At 43.2% G+C, this 10,153-nt stretch overlaps 1 long non-coding RNA gene across 3 annotated transcripts; it reads right to left on the reverse strand.

Annotated features, from left to right (window-relative positions):
• Positions 1-669: 669 nt before the first annotated feature.
• LOC135283562 (uncharacterized) lies at positions 670-10,046 on the reverse strand. 3 transcript variants are annotated; one of them, XR_010349286.1, is made up of 6 exons: positions 9,787-10,046; positions 9,084-9,280; positions 8,811-8,960; positions 8,202-8,368; positions 3,632-6,418; positions 670-1,876 (listed from the first exon to the last, which is right to left on the reverse strand). It is a non-coding gene; the product is annotated as an uncharacterized LOC135283562 (long non-coding RNA). The 3 variants fall into 3 exon arrangements; XR_010349285.1 differs by having other exon boundaries at positions 670-1,107; positions 1,713-6,418; XR_010349284.1 differs by having other exon boundaries at positions 670-6,418.
• Positions 10,047-10,153: the final 107 nt, after the last annotated feature.

Below are 10,153 nucleotides of genomic sequence, written 5' to 3' on the forward strand. Positions count from 1 at the left end.
AGTCACTGGGGGCTGCCTGCTTGCTTGATGCTGTACAGGACATAAACACTGATATTATAAATTCTCCAGACCACAGAGAATCTTGAACTTATACAACAAAATAAAGTACTTTGTAAGATGCAGTGGGAGCAGCTACCAGAGACAAGGCTGCAATTTTTTTTATTGGAGTCACTGACTATAGGATATCCAGATTCAGTGGGCTTAGCTAATTTGAAAACCTGTCCTGAATCACGGACTCTCTGAATCTCAGAGAAGGAAAGACTTTTATGACCAAAGAATGTTTCAGCTTTGTACTCTGGCTCTTAAATCCTCCTATTTCTCCTAATTTCCCCATGGACAAAGGTTGCTTGACTTGAGGAACCCCGTATGAGTGGGAGTCTGAGTTCCCCTTCTGTATTGTGCAAGTCACAGAAAAGAGGGGGGGCTCACTCCCCAAAATACACATGTAAATGCACACAAAACACATACCTAAGGAGTTATGGAAATAAGCACCCTCATCCCAGCTCCTGCACACCCTCACTGCCACCTGCCCTGTGGGACCAAGGAGAAAAACCAGTGGGGATGCAAGTGGGGAGACTGGTGTTCCCCTTCATCCGTCCAGCAAATCTGAACGTTTTAGCCATATTTTTACAGCTTTTATTGATTTTTTTTTTTTTTAATCTCCTAGGAACTTTCTCTGTGGGCCATTACAACAAGGACTAACCACAACAGTCTGCTTTTCTTAGCTGGCTTTCACAGGACCCTAGAATTTGGCTTTGGTCCTTCAAAAATTTGTGGGCTGCAAGCTGAAACTTGTTGCACTTGGTCCCATTGTATATGGACCACCATGTCCACAGTAAGATCCTGCCCAGCTAAGAGCTGAAATTGCCTTCAGTATTTTCACCTTAGGTGCCTGCAGTTCAGATGGATTAACAGCAGCCATGTGCTTTCTCCCTCTTCTCTCTCCTGCCTTGTTCCACAAGCTGCTTACCTGTCAGTCTCTGTCTTCACACTGCAAATTCTTTGTCAGTCAGTGCCACCCTGCAGCATCCTTGCCCTTCCTTTTGCTCCTTGCTGCAGGTGTTTCCCAGATCCTGCTCCAGAATGGCTTCCATTGCCTGTGTGTTACTGCCAACAGTCACAATGTCACTGTCACTCTCCTATTTTCCTTACAGTTTTAGCTTGACCTTACCCTGCACATCCAGATTCACAGGACCCTTCTGATAACTGACATCACATATTTATTGGAGCATTCACATGAACCTCTCCCTTCTCTGTCTTCATTGCTTTCCCAAGATCCTATTTTCCAATGTAACTCTTGTTTTCATAGACTTTGTCTGTTTCAATGTGATTAATCTCCTTCATTATTTTAAAATCATTTAAAATCACTGCAAGATCTCTTTTAAAACAAGATAATACCAAAGCTCTTCAGTCTTGCTTTATAACTCAAAGCTGAAAGGCACAGTATTAGTGTCATTTTCCTTGCCTTATCCCTTAATCACATCCTCCTTAGGTAGAATGAGCAGTACTGAAAAGAGCACTCTCAACAAGAACTCACCAGTGGTTTAGGTAATAACAATAACACCTTCTTGATATATATTCTGTTCTTACTGTAATGCAGCCCAACATCCTGTTCAGTTGTTGGGGTCCTTATTTTTCCCCTACAGCTGTGTGTTAGTCTGGGAGCTCTGGGAATTATTTAAAGAGAATATTTGCCAGATTTATCAATTTACCTTTATGAACATTTGTGTCTCCTCGTTCCAAGGGGAGCAATCATCCAAGCAAACACCAGCACTGTTCAGTGGCACTGCCTTGCTCTTTAGCTGGCTCTCTACCCAATCTCCTCTCTGAACCTGACAGATTCCTCCATGGAAGCAATAAAAAGGCAGCTAAGGTGCTAAATACGAAAGATTGCAGGCATTAAAGGATAAAGTCACTGCAAAGCAACAGGTTCCAAGTATTTCTTGGCTAAGCACATGTATACTAACGCTAGCTTAGGTGTTCACAGTATACTCTATTGTCAGCAATGGATTCCACACCTAATGGGCTTGGTTTCCAAAATCCATCCCTCTTCCAGGGCCTCTCTTCCATTTTTAAATGACCCAAGCTGGAGCTACTAAATTGTACTTTATTTATATCCAGCTCCACACACAGAATACAAATCTCTTTTACCACAAGAAATGCTCTTCATCTCTCTGTTTTCTCTTCTGCCTAAGGGAGATCAATCTCTCTACAAATGCAAAACCAATCCCCAAATAATCCTCTGGGATTACACTGGCTCACAGCCCCTCATGCCACAGGGTCTCAGGCAGGAAGGACACATGGGCTGTCAGTCTACACCCAGAAAGAATCTGGTTGAACTCCCTGACCTACCAGAGCCATCAGGAAATCTCTCAGTGCCTCCCTTTGTAGCACAGGGTTCAGTGCTCTGTTATGTATCATGGCTATTGTAAGGATAATAGGAATGGAATAAAAATGACATGGTATAAATAGTAACAACAATGAAAGAAGAGAAATAAAAATAAAAGAAGCAAGATGAGATATAATCTAAAGAGAGATATAAATTGTTTTTTGGCAGAAAGGAAATTATAAAATCTGCAAGATACTATGAAATGTTTAAACTGATTGTTGCCCAAAAGAAGAAATAAAAGCTTTTGACCAGACTAAGGAGATTTTTGGTATGTGATGGAATGGTAGGACAAGAGTATCAGCCTTGCTGTGTGCCTGGAAAGAAGTGTCTCCCAACATTTTTTGGCTCAATTCAGAGTGCTTAACTCTCAGATTGTTGTGAGAAACCCAGTCAGTGCCCCAATATAGGGTGATGCCCTGTTCTGCATTGAAAACAGGTGTTCAGCTGGCTGAATTCTAGTGGAGCACAGGAGATTTGTCCCAGATTTTCTGGACATGATCTCTAGGTAATACTTGCCCTTGTTTTCAGATGTTTCAGTAAAATCAGATAATAATTGTTCATGTACTGAACCTTCCCTGAAAGGACTGACAATAGATGTACAGAGCTGAGCTGCAGAGGGGGATCCTGGCCAGTGTACCTGGGAGGTGACTGGACTTTGGAGCTGCAGTTCTGGAGCATTTCTGGTTTGTTGGGACTGGGACACTCCAGCTGTGTCTGCAACCCACAGAGGTGCAGTCCCTGGGTGGGGATCAGGAGAACAAGAGCCCTGATAACCCAACCACTCATTTCTTGAATTTTGAAGCTGTGTTAGGTGAAGAACTGCATTAAGAAAAGCTCTCCACTGTGTTTATTCATTTTAAATGGCTTTGAGATACAATTTCTTCAAAAGGTCCTATACAATCCATCTCCATTGTTCTGTATATATTTGCAGAAGATAACAGCTTCATTAAAATATGGCTTGCTATTAACTGCAGTAAATATATAGCCTTAAACCTTAAAATGTAATGTAATTAAATAAGAAATATGAACCTAAGGAGGTTAAGTGCAATCAACCACTGACATACACATTTGATTTGAATTAAAAAACACACACAGAGGGAAATAAAGGGCCTCCGTACATACTTGGATAACAGGAAATCCCCTGGACATAAAAATAGTGAATTTAAGAATGGAGAATATAAAGGTCTAGTTCAAATTTAAGATTTTATGACTGAGGACTCCATTAAATCTTTGAACACTTACAGTAAAGAGTTTGGAATGCTTCCAGTCCAATTCTTTATGTTCTCACAAGTGACAGATTATACTTCTGAACTTCTATGGCAAAAGAAAGAAAGAGTGATTGTATTAATCCATCTAAATCTGCAGCTTGCTAATTAAGATGAAAACTATAACAATCTGTGCTTATGTGAAGCACAGTATTTTTATAACCCAGCTCAAGACAGCATCACTAGCCAAGCCAAAAGTAGAAGATTTAAGCTCTCAAATTATTGAAGAACAATAAAATAATGAACCATTTAATACTAAATGATCAACAATCTCTATTAAATATGAACTCCTTCAGAGTGCCCAGTCTCTTTGCTTTTGATATTTCCAAGACATTCCTCGTGGTGTTTAAAATACCAAGAACAGCACAGTGCTTCAAGCCCCACCTGCAGCAGTGGAAAGAGGTTCAGTCCCAGCAGGTCTGCAGTGGCAGCTCCCTTTCAGAGGGCCAGTCTCACACACAGGTTTTTGTGGCCCAGAGATATTACAGAGAGAATTTCAAACGAGGAATTTGCAAGTGAGCCAAGCATTGGAAACTAATGCACTACTTTTACTAGGTTTTAAAGGGAATTGAGGCAAAATTATTAAGAATAAATATTTTAAAATTTAGGGTGTAGAGTTAAAAATTCATCACTGCATCCAGGTACCTAAGCAAAGGAGCACAGATTTTATTCCAGACTTCTCCAAACATACTAATTACTGGTATAAATCTGTTGTCACAAGTGGCATATTGCCAAGAGGTAATTGAGCCTTAAATGAAAATGAATGTGAGACGTGTGAAAAGACAGCTGATTTGACCCAGGATGTTAGCAGAAACATAATGCTTGCAAGGATCATGGGGTTAAGGAACTCCTGTGTTTGGCCATAAACTGCAAAGTTACACATAAGTCAAACCAGAGAATGAAACTGAGAGAAAACAAAATCTTCCTGTCAGTAGGCTCTCCTCTCCTACAGGGTACATGGCAGTCTGTCTAAAGACACTACACACTGCTTTGCTTTCTTTCTATGAAGTCATTGAGAGTCTGGCTTGGGTGAATAACCAGAACAGACAACGTTAATAAATGCTGTCTCTTCCCAGACCAACACGGGTGGCAAACACCACAGCTACCACTGAGAAACAAAGCTGACTTTGAAATTCTGTATTCAAAACAAAAAGCATACATGTCTAATAGAAGAGGATCCAAGAGCCCTTATGAATCACAAATAACAATTAGCCTGTGATTGTCTTCTTTCAGTGCTTTCAGGTCTGCCACCTCTGACAGCATTTTTAGCAAACATTAAGGAAGATTTTTTGCCCAGCCCAACAAGGCTGCCACACTCCTTCTAAGAGTAAAGGTTGCCCAGCACATGCCAGCACAAAATTCCCCATTTCTCATCATCAGGGTATGTTTCTCTTTGCCTTCCCTCACAAACAGGTATTGGGAACACCAGATTTAGGAGGTCTGACTAATGGTATGTATATATGCATGCTTTAATTCCACGTACATCTCCACAGCAGCCAAAAGGTCCTATCTTTGTCTCACTTGGCCTTGTCCCCACTGGTCCCCATTACCTCCCTTCTTTTTGCACCAGGCTTTTGTGTAGTTTTGCAGTAAATGGGTTCATGGAGCTGATTATTTTATTTTATTTTCTATCCCAGAGGCATCAGGCTAGTTTTCAGCTTAATCTGCTCCATCTAAACAGGTAATTGAGAGGAAGCTGGATGAAGAACTGGGGATGTGAAGGGAGGCAAATACTATTTTTTGACTGGTGATACAAGTTAATGTCATGTGTAACAGAGCATATATCCACAGTGTAAATTAGAGTTCAGGCTCTGGCAGCAGGCAGTGAAGACTCTCCTAAAGAAATGCTTCCTATGGTAATTCAGAATACCTAAACCAGAAACCTAAAATTAAACTGCATGAATATGACAAACCCAGAGTGTCTCAGCACTGTAATTCCCACAAAGAGTTGAGGTTCTATTTACAAATGCATATGATCTGGGCTTCAGCAGAAATATTTTTGCTTAATGTTTCTTTTTCCATGGAAAAATTGAAACCTTCCCCTGTGAGGGGCAGTGAAGACCCTCTGAAGGGCTCTCTGGCTAACACAATAAACATCTGTGGGTTCTTTCCTCCCTAATGCTGTTTTTCTAGGGGTCCCTCTCTGCTGAATTAGCAGTCCCAGTAGATTGTGGCAAACAATCCCACACACCACATTTTAGGAAATGGTACTTCTTGGAACTGATTGGTTTGGTCTGCCTTAATGCAGGCAAGTTAACACCACATTATCAAATGGACTGAGGTCACCAACCTCCACCAGATGATCTGCTTGATCCTTTTCAGACCAAAAGAAAAAAAAAAGAAAATGAAAAAGCTTGGATTCCTTACAGAAATCTGAGTGCTCCAAGCTGGAAGCAGTAGGCTTGGTCACTCACAGCCCACCCACCTACAGATCAAGATGGACTGGAACAACCTCCTCCATAAGCCAGAAAAGTGAAGGGGGTTGGGAGGTGGGAGGAAGAGTTTCATATTTCATCTACCACTTTTAATAGAAAACAGAATGTGGTGGGAGCTTGAAAGGAAAATACCAAATCCCTGGAGATCCTAAGTGTTGGCCTTGCAAGTCAAAGCTGTCAATCACACCGTGTGCCCTCCAACTCTACTTCTTGAAAGGAAGGAAAGGAAGGAGGACCAGACTGGCACATTCAGCCACTAGGTGTTACTGTTGCTCCACGGACTTTAGAATAAGGAAAACATCTATCAGAGGCATCATCTGCAGCTGCACCTGAAGATTTAAACCACAGAAACAAACTCTTACTTCTGGATTAATGTACTGCAATTCAAAAATCAGAATACATTGGTGTCTTTTCTTGGAGTGACCATAGAGGCAGACTGATGTTCCTTGGGTTGTTTTTTACATCTCTGCTTTGTTTCTCCATCAATAAAATAGAAATAAAGACCCTCATCTCCCCTGGGAAGGACTTTGAGAGTTGAAGTCCTTGACAATCTGTTGGCATGAACGAAGCAATAAGGTTTTGCATGAGCTGTTCCTGTTGATTCCAGAATGGGTTTCCTGAGAGAGACTGAACTGAGTGTTACCCCACGGACTCATGACAAAGAGCAGGGCTGCACTGCACCCCTGTCAATGCACCTTAATGTCCTGCTTCCCTTTGGTCTCTTGCCATAGCTCCCCCCAAAGATTTTTCCAGAGAGCAGCCACACTTCATCCAAACCATCATCTACTTAATCAGCTATGCTTTGAGCCCCAGAGACACATCCCTGCCCTGAGCTTCTTAACCAACAAGATTTGAGACTACAATATTGATTTTCTCCTGAATTTTTAATAACGGGCTACAATGCTCAAAAATAGGTGTTCCTTCCTCTCAATTTCTGTATCCCATGCCTTGCCTCCAGGTGAACCAGTATAAATAAATGGTTGATGTAATGCAGGTCTCTGTCTGCACCCACTGAAGAGCTGTTTCTGCACACACACAATAAATGTCATGCAACACACAGCAACCAGGCAGAGCCTGCCCTTCATGGTGAGCTGTGCCATGTGGTTGTACTTCTAACCCAGGCAGCATTTTCACACACAACTGGAGTGCTCCAGGGCGTGTTTCCCAAAGTTTGGAAACATTGCTACAGTACATTAAACAAAGCACCAATACTGAACCACAAAAGCTTATGAAAATTTTTTTTGAGTTGTTTTCATAGGAAAATTTTTATGTGCCACATTAAACGAAATACAATGCAAATTTAAAATACTGAAAGACTGAATGGCTTGCAAGTGCTCAAGTATTATCTGAAAGCTGACTGGCATTACATTTTACTGCTGCTTCCAGTAAAACCAGTGGGTCTCTACCTTGGAGGCAAATATCCTCTGATCTGCAATTGAGGCAAAAAACATCACTTGCCATCATGCAGCAACCACTGCGTCTCTCACTCGAGTTCTCACTGGCATTTCTAGAGCAAAGAACAGTTTTATTAAAATATTGTTGATACCTTCCAGTGGCTTTTGAGAGAAGAGGGAGGATTTTTACAAGGAAAATCACCTGAAGATGATAATTTTTGCTTGCTACCAAAACATCATGGTGGAGAACCCATCATCTAATAAATGCAAGAATAAAGACCATTACCAGCACTGTCTGGAAGTAGTTCACTTACTGCTGGGGCTTCCTCTCTGCTGCAGTCTGACAAAGAGTTTTAAATCAGTGAAGGAAAATTATTCACACACATGTGCTCTCAGCAAACAATATACCAGGCACTAACATAGCTTTACCCATATGCCTAAGGCAGATGCTGATAACATCAAATGTACTTGACTCAGATGCCTTTGAAAAGTCACCCTAAGTGGCTTGAAAGCTTAATTCCCACTTTCTAAAGTGACTTTAAACCCTAAATCACATGGATAAATCCCAAAATTGCACTCTTAGTCAGCTCTGCTCTCCTAACTCTTCAGTGGCTAATATAAACACACAAAGACCCTATCTGACACTCCATCTAAAAATTAATCCTAATTGCTTTCTGGGCAGCTGCACAAACAGCCAGTTTTACCCAGTTTCAGTTACCTCTTATGCTTTATTTCCCCTTCTTCTGTGCTGGTGTCCACAATAGGTCCCTTCATAACACATTTCTCTTCATGTGCTAGTGTCAGCTAATACCATATGCCAGCTAAGGCTGTCTTGGTTCTTCTCTCTGGGCCACCCTTTCTGTCTTTCATTTGGAAGTCGTGGGTCTGAAATGTGGAAAACAAAAAAGCTGAGGAAAGAATTAACTATGAGTTGTCCCAGCTCATTGTGTATTTGGTCCTGAATCACAGAGAACACAAACAGAAAGCACACATCCTTTCTGCTACAGCAGAATCAAATTCATGGGTAGTTGCAGCTACTGCTTTTTCTTTGTCTTAGTCCCATGAACCTGAAAAGAAAGGGCTTTGTGATATTTAAAATACTGTGTGAACATCGGGATGCCGCTGCCACACTGAAGCACTGTAAACTATCCCTACACAAGGAGTGAAACAACAAATGAGTCTCCACTGTGATAGAGAAGACTGTACCCCCTCAGTGAGAGCAGAGCATTTCTGGTTCACATTTATTAGCAGTACTGGTAATAAACATTTACATTGTGGTAGCGCCTAGAGGCCCTATTTGAAAGCTTGTCTAGAAGTGCTATTGTACCTGGGCACTAAACAGCTCTGAAGCAGCACATCTGTCTGCCAGATGTTTTATTTTCTTAGAAGCTGCCATTTCAAAAAGCCTCTTGCCTCCCCTAACAAGCCTTAATAAGAATCTTCAAGAGCTTGGCTTCATCATCCTTCCAAGGAGAATCTGCAGTTAAAATCACAAAGAAACAAGAAAGGAGAGCACTGCTGGAGCTAGTCAGGGACACCAGATCAGTGCAGAATGGCCTAAAGACCACATTGACAGAGGGCTCTGGGAGAGGGCACTGACCTCTGCCTGATTCACCCCTCCAGGGCTGCCTGCCAGGGCACTGGGGCCAGTGCAGGAGCAGCATTGCATGGATGTGGACAGCAATAGGGACAGCAGTGGGCTTGGTGGTCTCTATTCCATCTTTCATTGACTTTTGGATCCTGAAATGTTGCGGAGGAGCTGTGGGCTTTGTCTTCTCATGGTTCAAAGATTGATATCTATGGGCAGAAAAACAGTCTGAGAGGGACTTTCCACTTTCTCCCACTTCTGCCCACAAAAGTCATCGGCTGTTCCTCTGCTCAGTGCTCAGGGGTCACACAGCTCAGTGGCTGGAAATCCTGTCCCCGGCTGAAAGCAGCAGCTGGGAATGCCGGGAGGATTTCCTCCTTAGCAAAGCTGCCCTGGGCCACAGCAGCATTGTGAAGGATCCCTTTGCTCTTTTGCTGTGACACCACATTTGTTCCAGCAGACCGATGGGCAGGCTGGGCAGAGCAGGGAAACAGCGAGGGGACCGCGGGGACAAAACACACAGAATTCAGAGAATGACTGGGTTGGAAGAGACCTTCAAGATGATCGAGTCAACCCATGCCCTAACACCACCTCAACGAAACCCTGGCACTGAGTGCCACATCCCATCCAGGGATGGTGACTCCACCACCTCCCGGGCACACCATTCCAGCACTTTAGCACTCTTTCACTAAAAAACTTTTTCCTAACATCCAACCTAAACTTCCTCTGGCGCAGCTTAAGACTGTGTCCTCTCGTTCTGTCAAGCAAGAACACTGCGGGGACAGAGCAGGGGCACAGTGAGACAACAGCAGGGACGCTGCGGGCACAGTCTGGGGACATGAAGGGGACACAGCAGGGAGGCTGCGGGGACGGAGTGACGACACAGCGGACGGACACGAGGACGGAACGGGGACACTCAAAGGACGGAGAGGCGACATAAAGGGGACAGAGCAGTAAAAAGAGCGCGGAAAGAGCAGGAACAGAGCGGGGACACGGACGGAGCGCGGACAGCCCACACGCCCGAGCGCCGCCTCACGCAGCGCCCCGCCCCGCCCCGGGCGTCACGTGACGGCGGCACAGCC

The sequence above is a fragment of the Passer domesticus genome, chromosome 19 (assembly GCF_036417665.1).
Source record: "Passer domesticus isolate bPasDom1 chromosome 19, bPasDom1.hap1, whole genome shotgun sequence".
NCBI classification, from domain to species: domain Eukaryota; kingdom Metazoa; phylum Chordata; class Aves; order Passeriformes; family Passeridae; genus Passer; species Passer domesticus.